The 15,498-nt window shown below is 30.2% G+C and overlaps 1 protein-coding gene across 13 annotated transcripts in view; it reads left to right on the top strand.

Moving 5' to 3' along the window:
* The first annotated feature begins 563 nt into the window (after positions 1–563).
* Ten-m (teneurin transmembrane protein Ten-m) overlaps positions 564–15,498 on the top strand; it is a 460,112-nt gene continuing 445,177 nt past the window's right edge. For 6 of the 13 annotated variants that reach the window (XM_088198143.1, XM_088198149.1, XM_088198148.1 and 3 more), the window contains exon 1: positions 564–978. The gene's annotated coding sequence lies outside the window, so the exon portion shown is untranslated. The remainder of the gene's footprint in view (positions 979–15,498) is intronic. The other 7 variants (XM_088198145.1, XM_088198138.1, XM_088198144.1 and 4 more) reach the window with 3 other exon arrangements.

Below are 15,498 nucleotides of genomic sequence, written 5' to 3'. Positions count from 1 at the left end.
TTAATGTTTTTAAATATAATTTTTATTCTTTGGTATATTTTTTTATAATGGCCATAATAACGCAGTCATGGTGGTCATATTTGTAATATAAATAAATATATCTGGATTAACTGACTGAAATTCGGCCAACTAATATGGTACAACCTGACTTTTTTATATTTATATATTATAAAGAATATATTTAGTTTTTTTTTTTTTTTTAAACATATGATAGTAGTATTGCATTTTTAAAGAAAGATTAAAAATTACTGATTTTGCTTTTTCATTATAATATCGATGTATCAATTGCCACCGCATCCAATCCGCAATTGTTCCGTATTAGCAGAGTTGATAATTTCGCGAGAGGGGGCGCCGCATTAAACGGGCGAAACGGGCAAAATAAAAAAATCGGCTCTTCCCCCACCATTCGCCAGCCTCCTACTCACCCCATCAGCGGCCGCCCGTCTCCGCCCATCCACCCTACACCAACCCCCGAACTACTCCCACCACCGCGCTTACACAACAAACACGGCCGGCGGCGGTACGCATGAGCCGTGGCGCTGCTGTCGCCCTACGAGATCGCCAGTCGGGGCGCAGCGGCCGTGCGAGCTGCGCGTCTCAATCGCGGCATCTGACGTATACACTCGTCGACTCCGAGATATCGCGCGAGATACCCTTTGCACAATCCGTACCGCCCCGCGAGACGTTGTCGATTGTTTTTGCACCGTCCGAGTGCTCGTGCGATCATCGCTTTACGCTCGACCGTGCTGCTCGAGATACGTCGACCGCTGATAAGCGCTCTCGCGGAAAGCTCCCTGTGTGAAAAATCATGTGATAACAAACCAGTGATCGTTCGCCGGCCGACTGTGTACGACGTGTGCTTCGTATTTTATATATAAGTGCGATAAATCAGATTGAAAATTACACTAGATCGACAAATTGAAATCTGAATAAACAAAAACACGCGAACGACAGAGCTGCAACTCTCAGATGTGGTAGGTGAGTACCGATCATTATTTATGTGAAAAAGGCATAAACAAATCACATATGTTACACACTATAACAGTCCAAATCCCACAGTATACATAGTATATATTTTTTAATCCAACAATTTGTATTGTATATATCTTTAAAGGAAAATCATCGGAAATTATAACACGATAAAGTGCAACACATGTAATAATCGAGAATTTGAATGGTATCAAAAACCGGATGTTTTTCCCTCCGGAGATCAGTTTTGCAGGAAGGCAAATTCTAAAACACTGTGTTTATGTGTTTATCTTCTATATTGAATAATTTATATCCATCACCACTGTTGGATAAACGATGTGACTTTTTCAATATTCTTTTGTTTTTCTTTTTTTACTGAATTATATTCATTTTTTTTCATCCAATAATATTTAATTTAAATATTGTGCGTTAAAATATGTTTATTTTCAAGAGTGAATGTTAAATCTTTTAAAAAAATAGATGCCATGAAATATATTCGTTAAGAGTTGCATCTGTTTATAAAAATAAAATTATTAGTTTAATTAAAAGTGTAAATATTTACTTTTATTGTTTTATGGTGAAATTCTATATAATAATATTTCTATTATATTATTATATTATGAAAATCTTACATTTTCAAAGTATAAATAATTCATAAAAAGGTATCTTGAGAAAAATTGTCACCAAAAGCCTAAAAATATCAGTAAAAAAGTCTACATAGATGAACTTTAATATATCATTCGAAACAAGCATGAAATAAAATATGATAGGAGTATGTACATACTATTATATATTTAAAATATTGTTCTTGAAACAATAATTACTTGTGTTGTTATACTAATAGCATATTCAAACGATTTACTCCATTCATTCATAAAAAATGTATAACGTAAGTTGTAAATAGCACAAAAATTATTACAATCAATCATCCCCGTATATTATAAAAAGCAAATTTACGATCATTTCCATATATGACAGCACAAATATACACATCTATATTTTTTCGCATAAATGTCATAGTTACTTAATTATTTGGTTATAAAAAATACATACAATTTCGTTGTATTATATTTACTTTTATAATTTGTATATTAGATTTAATTACAAACATAAGCACTAAAATTATTCAGAATCATATTGAGATGATTATTTTTTTCATTGCAGTAACGGCAGTCATACTAGTTTATAATAAAAAAAAACCTGCACGAATAAAACCCGTTTTTTTTAAATTTGCAAAGAAAAGTCCTTTTTACATTCACACAATTATGTGGCCTATATCGGCAGCAAAAAACATGTAAAAAGTTTGCATATGCAAATAAAAACAATTATTGTATACACATTTTTTATGAATGAAACTCGCTTGAATAGTAACTGTAGCGTAGAACGTAATTTGTTTTTGTAGTGAATTTTTAACTTTTGTTAATTAAATATTTTATTATTTATATAAAAACACTGATTCATAAAATATGTATATGTATTTTATTATCACATTTAATAGTGTTTGCGCTAGTATTTTTTTATTTTCTTTATATGAAAATGCATATTTTCCAACATATATTTGTCTTACATCTAGAAAGAAAAATATGTTTGCATACTAAGAAGACCTTCTAAATTTTTATAATCTCCTGTTTTTTTTTATTTAGTATTAGTTATAAAATAGTAAAACAACAAAATTACATGAAATTTTAAACTATTGCTTTCGGTTATGATTTTATTAAAAATAATAATTTGAGTGTTATATTTATAACTTGTGTAGCAAAATAGAGAGAGCAATGTGGCATTAATAAGTAATAATCAATCAATAGTTAAAATCTTAATTACGTTTGCATTGCATTTTTAAAAAATAGACACATTATTTTTAATGTGAACGTCAGAGTTTTGCTATCACGCGAAACTGCGTGATCGGACAGTAATATGTTAACACAAGCTAAAGATAAAAAAAAAATTTATATTCTGTACATATTACACCTATCCCTCATTTATAGCTTAAAACCACATTTTAGCCTAAAAACCGATAGATCGAAACTTCATCGAATGCATTTCTGAACAATCGAATGGTTTAAGACCGTGCCTAGAAGGGGCTAGATTTATCGGCCCCGATAAATTGGCGCGCGCCGCGGAAGATCCTTTTATTCCTCGCTTGTCTATTAAATTTTCTTCATTCCCTTTAGCACCTCATTTACATTTGCGAAATTTTTCCTCGCGCAAATTTTCCGCCAGACGGATCGAGCCACTTTATATCTCCTCGCGAAACCCTGCCCCTCGCGCCCCGCACACACCCCCTCGACCGCGTGCCCCGGGGAGCCTTTACAAGTGTCTGGTGTATTTCGGAATTCAAATGAGAATGATAAAGTTTTACGATCGGAAGACGCGAATTTATAATTTTCGCAGATTTGTGTCTATATAATATTAATAAATATGTTTAAAATATCACTACTCTATGAATGTGATTTATACATACATAAACATCTAACAATTACGCAGTCATAGATCTGTGGTTCTTTAACTTTTTGCTGTCGCATCTCCCTTGAGAAAAATCTTACTACCCATGTCTCATATATGCTTAGCTCTAAATATATATTTTTTTATTCTTTGTTGTATTACAAAACTTAATATCTGTCTTCATCTTATTGGTATAATATGTATATATTTATTAGAAATCCATTTTTATCTTTCATACAATTATTTGTTTTAGTAAGCAGAAGTTCACATGAAATAAGTTATTCATTAGCAATAAGCTTTAATGAGTTTCTTTATGAGTAGATCTAAAACATTGGCCAACATATCTTTAATTCTAGAATTTATGCCGTCACAAAGCTCTGCGATTATATATTACATTATAAAGGAGATCTAATAGAGTTAATTTTGTAGTTCGAATACCTAACAACACTAAGCGTAATTGATAGTGCAGTCGTGCTTTCGATTACAATAGAATTTTCAGCAAAGCTTTAGAATTCCCCGCATGCAATTTACTAAAATTTAGTATGCCTCATTACGTTAAATTCTTTGGTATGTAAAAAATTCTAATTTTAAATATTTAACTCTATTATCTTTGACATGTTGTTGTCTTATATAAATCGAGTTTATAGTTAAGAGAAAACGATTTCTTTAAAATCTACCCATTCATCTTTTAGATAATAGATGTTCAAATAAAGTAAGATTTTGAGTGACATGTTTTTGGTTAATTTTAATATATCTATCCATATATTTAATGTTAAATGTGTGCAAAATATTTATTTAAAGTGGGTACGACTATTTCTTTAGGTCCAGCTTCAAATAAATTTATTTCGTTGAGTTCCATCACGTTCTTATAAAAAAAATATATTATCAATATGATTTATAAGATGCTTCTGGCTTTTAGATTTAATGCTACTAGCTTAAATGATAAAATATTTGTACTAGTTAAATTCTTTTTATTATTTATATACACTTATGCCTTATTTAGTGTCTTTCTTTATTATGATATTTCAGATAATGTTTCTTCACGGCGTCTATATATGTTTCTATATAAATAATTATTATATTTCTGTGTGCTTTGTGTTATAACACGTTCATACACAATATATCCACGTGTATGTATAACACATACGGTTCGTGTTTGAAGTGTAAACACACGCATATGCAGAGAGAGAGAGGCCGGCCACCGCGCGAGCTTAATCCACGCGCGAAGCAATCTCGCCCGGTGCTTTTAAGCTTTCGATGTTTGCTCTCGCCGATACGTTTACAAAAGCTCCGCAAAGTCTTAACACAACAATTTAATTGTCTTCTTGCATTCCCTGGCGTCTTTATAAATGAATATTGGAACCACGACGCGCAAATAAATAAGGGCGAATTGGTTTTTCAACTGAGAATCCAACCAAGAAAAATATGTTTATTATGTTTACCTGTACTATTATTATAGACCAGTAATATCTAACCTTTGGTTTAAATAAAAATTGAAATATATCAATATTTAATATAAATAGTATAAATAATTAGTCATTGTAAATTAAGAAAATAAAACATATATATTGTAGATAAATATGTTTTATTTTGATTTATTAAAATATATCTACAGCGTATTTATATTCAGCATTTTTAAAGCTTACCATAAATCAATTTTCATTGAATTTTATTACAAAACAATTTTGCTGTGAATATTCTTAAAATGCAATAAAATAGTCATAATATTTATATTAAGTATCAACAAATATTGAAATATTATGATTATCATTGGATATAATTATAGTTCTAACGAATGTAATCAAATATCGTAATGCCAACATCTGTCTCAATACATCAACCGCATAATGAGTTAACCGAAAATAGCGCCATTCGCAAAGCTGAAAAAAATACGCTATAGCTAAAAATAATGCGCGTAGGTTTGATTCATATATGACTACTCGTACCATCATATAATAAAATATTAACCGTTGAGAATATTTCAGGGGCGTGTGTCAAAAATAAAAATTTCACCTTACGTTGCGTGAGTACCGTAAACATGCGGAAAAATCGCCCGATATATGCTACACACGTCTTGTAATGTCTAGGAAAATATGGCGAATTCTAACCAACGAGGTCGGTTTGCAAACTGTATTGATTGGTTAACCGAACTTCGTAAATTATGTCTAACTTTGTCCGTCGGTTGCCCGACTACTCGGCAACGTTGCAGATTCTGAACGTATCTGTGAAATTCGTGAATGGGTCGCAAAATGAGGAAACTGAGGAATATTTTCCACAATGATAGTCAAAAATCATTTTAGTATCCTATTAGTTTAAAAAATCAATCAATAGAACATAATATATGATATTATTTAACCGCCAAATTAAATTAAATTTATTGTATTGTCACACATTAACACAAAGTATACATGATTAATATTATATCCTGTTGAATTTATAGGTTCATTATTTAATCATAATTATCCATTATGATTTATAAACAATCAAGTAGAACTCAATCACCAAGTATTATAGTATATTTATATAAAACATCCCAAAATAAGTACGACTTTTTGTACTATTTGTGGCATATTATGCATAATTACGCCTTTGCCATTTATTAAATATTAATATTGTGTATCATAATTACAGTGGGAACCGTTCTGGTAAAAATAATCGACAAAATATTTTTTTATTGAACATCGCTTTTTTTCTATTTTATATGAAACAAATCTGTGATGATATTAAACAATAATTTAACAACTAACAGGAAGCGACAGATTTTTTTGCCATTTAAATATGGCGATTGTCCTAGCGCGAAATTCTAATAGAGGCGAAAAGCGTCGGGCGGCATCCAGCAATTAATTCAGTGGGACGTTTTAAATTGCGTCCAGTGCATTCAGAAAATAGCGAAAAAAAATTGTTTTACAGTTGCAGTATTTATTGCGACAATGACAACGTGACATGTAACACAGCCGTTGAAATACGAGGGAAGGGAGTGATGATAGTGCAATCGGACGATTTATCAGTTTTATTTGTGTGGGCGCGTCCCCGTTAACCTTTGCCCCTAGTACTGCTTTGTCTTCAATTAAAAATTCATATTTTTCAGTATGAACATAATCGTAAATCATGTGAGTGAATGAGGAACAATTTGACGTTTATATATGTTTTTAATCTTAGTAATTACATATTTCATTGAGTATATTTGAAACAGTCAATTCACAAGAAGTTGAACAACACTAATTATAATCAGCAGTTAGCATTCATAGGAATTATTTAAATAACTTGGTTTTATTTTGTTACAATAACAATGACACATGCGAATAACTTATCTATTTTTGATTATATTATTAGAATATATAATAAAATTAAATTTATTACATTTAAATAATCTTTCATATAGATTAAACTTAATTTTGATTTCGGTATGGATAAAAGTATAATTTTCCAATTTTATTATATTACTCAATTTTGTATTTTTATTTAAAAAAATATAATTCTTATTTCAATTGATAATAATAAATAATGAATGACTGTAATAAACAAATATTTATTTAATATATCTGACGTATCCCTAGAGCGATATGAATTTCTTATTAGAAATATCAATAAAATTAAATGTTGAGCGTGTTTATTAAAAATTTATTTTATACAATAGTTGATGTTTCATGAAAAATTATTTTTATTCGCTCATAAATGAGTTTGTCTGGTTTTAAAGATACTGTATCACCATATGAACACATCATTAGTGTTGCATGGAATAAGTCTAATTAATTCCAACTGTAAAATTTATCTCATCCGCTCGCAGTGCATGGTCACGGCGATAGTGATTAAAATGTAATATGAACTAAAAAATATAGTATATATTATATTTTTACTATTTCAATCAAAATAAATCAGTTGAGAAACATAAAATGTTATGTAAATAAAATTATTAAGAACTAGATTACATAGAAAACGTGTAATAGTGTAGTTTTATATGTAATCATTGCTACAAACATACATCGAATTGTTTATGAGTCAGTAATTCTGTAAATAATATGCCCATCTATAATGCATAGCGTAAAAATTTAGAATATCTTGCCTAAAGATTACAGTTTGATTTTTAAATTATATCTATAAAATTTGCATGTTTTACTGATAAACAGTAAAAAGAACGAGGGATAATTATTCGCGAAGATTAATTGCGCAGTTAGAATGTTTTGGTAAATTTATTTATTTTATGAAATTTCATAAAAATAATATTTATTGGTTCAATTATTATAACAAATATATTTAAGATGCTTAGTTCTCTGAAAGTAATAATAATAATTACATTCCAATTTATTTTATCACTTGTGTTAAAACAGTAATCAAACATTAATTCATCAAAATTATCCTATACTATACGATATTCCGTTTCTATTGCTTTAACCCTCCTATGTCAAGCTAGACTAAGCATTTTTTTTGAAGATGTTTTTCTAAAATAATTTAAAGTTTATTTTTGGAACATAAGGTATATAACGGTTTAAGAAAACAAAAAACATTATATAACCAAACATCCATTCATTTAACATTTGGAATTTTTAAAAATAGTCTGTTTAGAGTTGCTCGGCCGTTGAAGCGGGTGCTTGATACAATAGTCTGTGTCGCGATTTATCGCCATAAAAATCTTGTACTGCGCTTTTTTCCGTTGGTTTTGTATGTGTTAATTAATTAAATTTGAATGTAGTGTTATTATTCTAAATTTATAATTCAGCATAGAGACTGCAATACTTGTAGTACAAATGATGGTAATACCGGTATTACGGCAGTAATCAACCTTTGATATTACCGTAATTACAAAATGAAATACCGGTAGTACTAAAAAAATTTTTTTTTTTAATTGGTACATTTTATCTCATTGACTTAGAAGTACAAAAAGGACGATGCACATATTGCTTGAGAGCAGAAGCTGTGAATAATTTTTTTTTGTAGGAGATTAACCCGTGTAGTGTTATCGGAGTAGGGTATCAAAGTAAAATAATGTACGTATTTTTTATTCTATAATACATATGTTTCTTAATTAATCACAGTATTTATTATACGTATTTTTAAAATCACAGTGAGGTTTCCCTAGCTGGTGATTGCCATTTTTGTTTCGTATCTCAATGAAGCGATGCTTAGCGATTATCTGATCAATAAGATTTAGTTGAAATTGCAAAAAAGAACAATTCATAATCAAACTTCTACAAAACATAATCACCCGTAGTAAATATTAAAAGGTATATTATTTTCCATTTTAATGTTTACTAAAAAAAATTATATATCGAAACAACAATTGCTAAGGTATAGAATGTTTAAATTTTGCCAATCAATAAACATGGTAAAAAATAATTTTTAATAAAAATAGTAAAAAATCGTCACGTACTTACGCCACAGTTTCCAACCAATCGCGATTTTTTCTATGCTCATATATTTTCACAATGACATACCGCATCTAGCGTAAAATAAAAATGATATTTTGATCGACCTTCCCGCCCATCGTTTAACACCCACTGACCCACTGGGGTAAGGTTTATGGATGGATTGATTTTATAACCGGGTGCTGTAGTCCCGCCGGTGGACGCCGAGGGCATCACGCCAAAATTAAACCGGCTGTCACCGTCAGCATCCGTTCGCCGCCATAATAAATCATTGCGGACACGCTCCGAGCGACAGCTACATCCATTCATGATGGCTACAATAATAAGTGAATAGCTAACCCACTGAGACTAGAGGGACCTCCCTATGACTACTGCTTCAGCCTTATTTGTTTGAGGTCTTTATCTTTTGTTTACCGCATATGTGATGTTTGTAGCATGTATAACAAACTTTATTATTTATTTGCAAATAATCTATATTTTTTCTTAATTTTAAGTAATCGTCGATTTTATTTTTGCATACTTGTCCGAATAAAATATTTAATTACATTTCATAACGGTTTACTTTTGAGTAGAAACCAACGATACGTCTTAAATCATCATGAGATCTTATCTTATAGAAATCGAAGTACATATAATTTAAAAATTAAAAAATATTTATAATAGCATAATGTACTGTACAACGATAGTTATTAACATATTTGATTTGAGCATACGTCTGCCAATTATTTTAATACCCCTCATACATTCGTTAGCGGGTAGTCAAATTTATATTTGAAATTCTAATGTCGGCAGTCCGATCCGGTTCCGTTTGCAATTCGTTTTCTATTAGGTCAATCGTTAAAATGGCCATAATCGAGCTCTAGGGTCCGAGGGTGTGCGACACTGGCGATTCAAACAAAAAACACACATACTACCAGTGCCTATATACAGTAAAATTGTACGTCGATTTGAATAATCGCAACGGCAAATTTGCATAAATTCCCCGCTGCGAAAGCTCGTTCTCTCTCTTTCACTCACCAAAAACACAATAAATCCGGAAGATTTCCCGAAGGCGAAACCGTAATTATTAATAATGAGACGGCGCAGATTTTGTACAAATATTTGACAATAATTCCCGAGGAAATTTCTGCCCGGCAAACTGTTTACTTTAAGCATTTATGTTTTCTTCTGAGCTTTGCGAGCGATACCACTTGTAGAATTAATATTGCACTAAGACGACTCCGTGAAAATCTCACGCAGACTGAAAATTCAATCGTATCAAATTTCCTTAGAAAAAGCATATCTTTTGTGTATTATATAGTATCATTTTATACTTACTTATGCAAATGGAATATGAATTATTCACATACATTAAGATCTAGAGCAGCCTTTGTAAAATTATTACAGAATTATACTTCATTATATTTAGAATTTTAGATTTATAAAAATCTATGTATACACACAAACTACAAAGCCTATAATGACAACAAATAATAATACGAAGTCAATAAAATATATTTATCATTCAAGAGATTCATGAGAATTTATTTGACTTATTTAACAAAATATCGGACGAATAAATACTGTACAGATGTTGTATAAGTATCTTAATCTTAGTAGATTATCACTTAAACTTTAATCTTAAAGATTTGCTTTTTTATTTAAAGCGGCTTCAATTTTTAATTCGTCTTAGTTATGACGCGTTTCTTCTGGAGAATTTTTAGTAAATTATGCTGTTTTCTCATTTCTAAATTTTTAACTATCATATAATATAAATATAAATTGGTCTAAATTAAATCAATTAAAATATGTCTCCTATACAAAGATATAAAGTGTGATAGTATAATACATACTGAATATTGCATATATTTTTTCTTATGTCCGAATTTCATTTACCGAAATTAAAAAAAATTCTCATTTCTCGAGAATTAAATTACAATTAAAAACGAGAAACACTAGTTATAATAATATATAATATATGTCACAATAACACTCACTGCGATAGTAATTACTCTAATGTAATCATTGCGACAGAAATGCTTCTATCATAGTTCAGTTCATGTCACATTATTACGAATGTGAATTCAACGTATTATATAATAGTTTATTTATAAAATTAAAAAACTTGAATAAATGTATTTTATGGATCATTTAAAAAAACGCACAGTTAAACGCATATATTTTTGTAGTCATCATTCTCGTCTTAATTATAGTGATTCATTCATATTACGATACAAAAGTATATTTACATTAATGCGTTAATGTATCATCAATACTTCGGTAGTATCTAAGACTAATTTTACTCGATTTAATTATTTAATTTAATTTAAATATTTAATTATTATATATAACTTCAATAGAACACGCTGAAGTCGCTTTCATGCAATTGAAGTTCACAAAAGTCATGCATAGCTTCATTTTAATTTATTATAAAAAACTTGTTTCTATGAAAGAAAACTTACATTATCATAAAAACTAAATTAATCTACGCGTCAATTTACAATTAGGTCGTTACTTCACTAGTTCTTTTTTATTTGTTCATGTGACAAATGCGAGTTTTCTACGTAATTATGCAGTCAAGTCAGCGATTGCAGCGCACGTGGGGTTGAAAAATAGTTCGGGGCGGCCAGGGGTGGCAATTCTGTATTCTTTTGTACACACAACTGTGAAATATTGCTGGTTCGAACGAATCCCATTTTTTATGGGTCAAACGTAACAGCGGTTAGTTCGCCGTTTGCTTACCTCGGCCGACGCTTGTACGAAAATGCGAGAATTCATTTAATTCAGCGCGGACGCACGCGAAGGGGTGGTTTACATGTATTAGGGGTGGTTTCCTGGTGACCGGACTGGGGGGTGAAAAATCGAAAACTTGTTAAAGACCGGCCCCGTCTCGAGTAGCCCATGTTAAGGAAATTCCTAATAAAACGTGTATTCCCAAAGAGCGATGCAAGTTTGGATTAGTTCTTTTGAAGAAGATGATTTTTCTCATCTGTGATTTAAATCACTTTTAAACTATTTATTTAAAAAAATAGGCATACATTGGAATACAAATATACATAGCCCAGAGAGTAATTTAATATGGAATTTCTTAATAATATATTTTTAATAGACTTATAATAAAAAATCTCTGTGAAGTTATTGAAATTCTTTATTATGAACATCGATCGTTATAACGCCTATTATTTTTTTGTGAATGAACTAACTTACTTCTACTACTTCATTATTAACGAACCGTCTTCTAACTATTAATTAACATTTAAGTTAGTTATAACATCATTGATATAAACAGAAAAATACAGGTACAATATATATCTAACATAGAACCGCTTCTATCAATTTTCTTACAACATCATTACAAAAATACATTTCAAACACTCATATTCATTCCAGCCACAATCAAATCGTCCACACGGTAACCCAATACTTAATCCAGTCGCCCTACATATTATATAAAATAACGCGGTGCGAGTATACGGTTAATAATGAATCCACCCCCTCGCGTAATCGTTTCACTCCCTTGCTCTCAGCTCGTCACATTTGTACTTATTTGTACGCATATAACACAAACGTATTATTTATTGTACGCATGCGTTCAACAAATTATTATAATATATTTTTTTAACGACGACGATTGTACAATACAATAAATAATGATGTCGCTTCCTTTCATCGCGCGACGTCACTGTCTGTATGCCATTGAGCGTCATTTGATTGTGTTTGTGCATGTTACATATGGATGTGTGGGAAGGGGGAGTCAATGGCTTCGTGGCTATTGCTGGTGATTCTGGACTAATTTTAGAGCAACAAACACCACTACCAAACTACACTTGACTTGTTTATTACAGAAAATATGACAATGATTCGATTGACCCAGCGGCGCTTAATCAGGCGAGTGTCATATTTTACTTCATTGATAAATGTCGCTTTCTTGTTATATAAATATTTCATTCATATATCTGTACTTATTAATAGAATGATATTTAGAATATATGTTGTAATGAAATAAAATTATCTATATTCTTATTAGATACATTTTTTCATAAAACATTTATTTCAATAGGGTAATTAATTCTACAAACATAAAATACGCATTTCTAAGCTACATAAATACATATCTTATCAATGATACAGATTACTCAGTAGCAGATATTATTTATTTTTCTATATTAATGCTACTATAAATAAACGAAAGTTAATTTCAAACCCTTTCGATGTTTGTTAACATCAAGTAATTTTTCAATAGTATAAAATTCAAATTGTTTTCAAACAATTTGAATTTTAAATTTAAATTTTAAATTTGATTCAAAATATAAAATTCAAATTGTTTTTTTTTTCTTGCAGTCCTATGTAACAAAATTAAGCTAAGATTGAAAATAACTCGTGTGACTAATGGAAATCTCTTTTTTAACCCGCATCTCCATTAAGCCGTTAAATTCTTTATTTAAGTGCATTTTTAAAATACAGTTTATCAACTTGTAGAGAATTGATTTTAAATATAACTTTAACAAATAAAAAACTGGACATTTATAAATCTGTCTTATTTAAAAAAATATATTTTATTTAATTTTTAATATTCTGATCTAAGACTATCGCATTAAATTCCAATTAAAATAAAATGTGTTAAAACCAATTTTATCTTAATCTATTGTATATATTGCATCAAACAAATAACCCAAGAATTTAAAATTCTCGGATGATTATAATTATAATATATTATTATGATTATAATATATATATTCACTGATTATGGTTTTGAAATTGTAAACTAGTGTGCATCGTTAATAATCAATAGAAATGTCGTCATAATATTTACATATTATTAGTCATTAAATAACGGTGGCGTATTTAAAAGTAGACAGTAAAAATATTAGGTTACTTTAGACAACGATTTATGCTAGAAAAATAAATATGGTAATATGGTTTTTATTTTATATTTTATTACAAATTTGCCCGTATTGACTTGACAGGTTTCCCCAATGTCTCATGTTGGCAAATATGTAAATAATAATTAAACAATAAAATATTATGATGCACCTAAAATAGTTTAGCATCATCTCACATATTTTTTATCGCCGAAAACGTATTTGTGTTAGGCAAACTCGTTAAGAAGCTAACGAACAAGAATAAAGGACGCGATCGCGACTCTCTAGGGCACTCTAAAGCTTGAATCCGGAATTCACTGAGCATTGACCGCTCCATAGCAACTTTAAAAAGTATTTCGTTGAGTAGACGCTTCGTTCATAGCAAAAAGGCACTAGGATACAAATAAAGATATGACCTGTTGTAGAGATATGTATATCATAAATTTTCTGAAATTTCATCCAACAACAAGGAGTACTTCGCTTCATTTGGATTCCAGACAGTGGAGCCATATTCGAGGACTATACGAACTAGCGTATCGTACAGAACGCGAATCGTCAATAAATTATTTAAATGACACGCTCTCCGCATAACGAAGCCGAGCATTCTCGATGCCTTATCGCAAACTTTGGCGATGTGATAGAAAATCTTTATCACTGCTCGAACGTTACTCCCAAGTTATCGATGAAAGTATTTTTCCTTAAAACACCTTCGCCTAAACTTTAAGAAAATTCAGCCGAGCTTGGAGATCTGTAAAATGTGACAATGTGACACTTGACTTGATACTGAAAGGTTCACTTACTTCACAGCGACTCCAGGACTTTCTGTATAGAGAGTAAACCCAATCAAGTGAGTGAATACTCTGAAACACTCTTAAGCCATCAGCATATAATAAATATTCTGAGTTATTATTTGCCACATGCTAATAATAAAGAGTAAAAAGAGCAGAGGACCTAGATTAGATCCCTGTAGTACTCCAGAATAAGCGAAATATTTGAAAAAGCTAACAAAACCTTTCTAAAATCCGAAGTTACTTATGACAAATTTTGCCGAATTTTTTAAATCGACCTAAGTTCTAGAATCGGAGGATTTTGTCACGACATTCTAAAGGCACAAAATGTTAGCGACTATATATAAAAACACGTTGCTCCATAAATCGGGAAACAAACTTTGTATTTTTAGCAATCATTCTTGTTGTATTAAAATAATTAAGAATATGTTTAACATAACAGTAAAATGTAAATCATCAGCTGATAAACGAAATATGATTATTTAAAATTAATTATTGAAAATTAATAAAAAAGTATGACTAGTAATAACTTACATATACATATGTGTTTACACATATATAATACCTCTAGTATTTTTTAGTATCATTATGGTAACAAATAATTAAATCATATTTATTATGGGGTATAATATTTTATTTGCTTCACGCAAGCTAGCCATAGAAATATTTTATAGTGGTAATTTATGATTCCTTTCTATTGAAAAATATCAATCCATTCCATAGTTTATAGCACAAACAATACAATCACATTACCAGCAACAGGTATAATCATAAATATGTTTTTTATGTGATGAAATTCGATCGCCCGTTTTGTTGCCCGTTGTTTTTTTATTGTTGTTGTTGTTGTTTTTTTTATTTATGAATATTTTCAGGGTCCGAAGGGTCCTCGTGGCGTACACAAACTTTATATACACACAAGCACACATACAATTCACACAATAAGTTTGTAAGTTATTAATGAAAGCGCGGCTGTTTGCACCGACCGACCTCCCCTACTTTCGGACATTAGCCATTGTGATCAGTAAAACATAATAACTCTATTGCTACTTGCCGAAATATTTCATCAATTTTGTACGGGGGGAGCAATTTTTTTTG

This window comes from Plectrocnemia conspersa, unplaced genomic scaffold (genome assembly GCF_051122295.1).
Source record: "Plectrocnemia conspersa isolate PC_06_02 unplaced genomic scaffold, ASM5112229v1 ptg000011l, whole genome shotgun sequence".
Classification (NCBI taxonomy): Eukaryota; Metazoa; Arthropoda; class Insecta; order Trichoptera; family Polycentropodidae; genus Plectrocnemia; species Plectrocnemia conspersa.
This window is presented reverse-complemented; position numbering and strand designations above follow the sequence as displayed.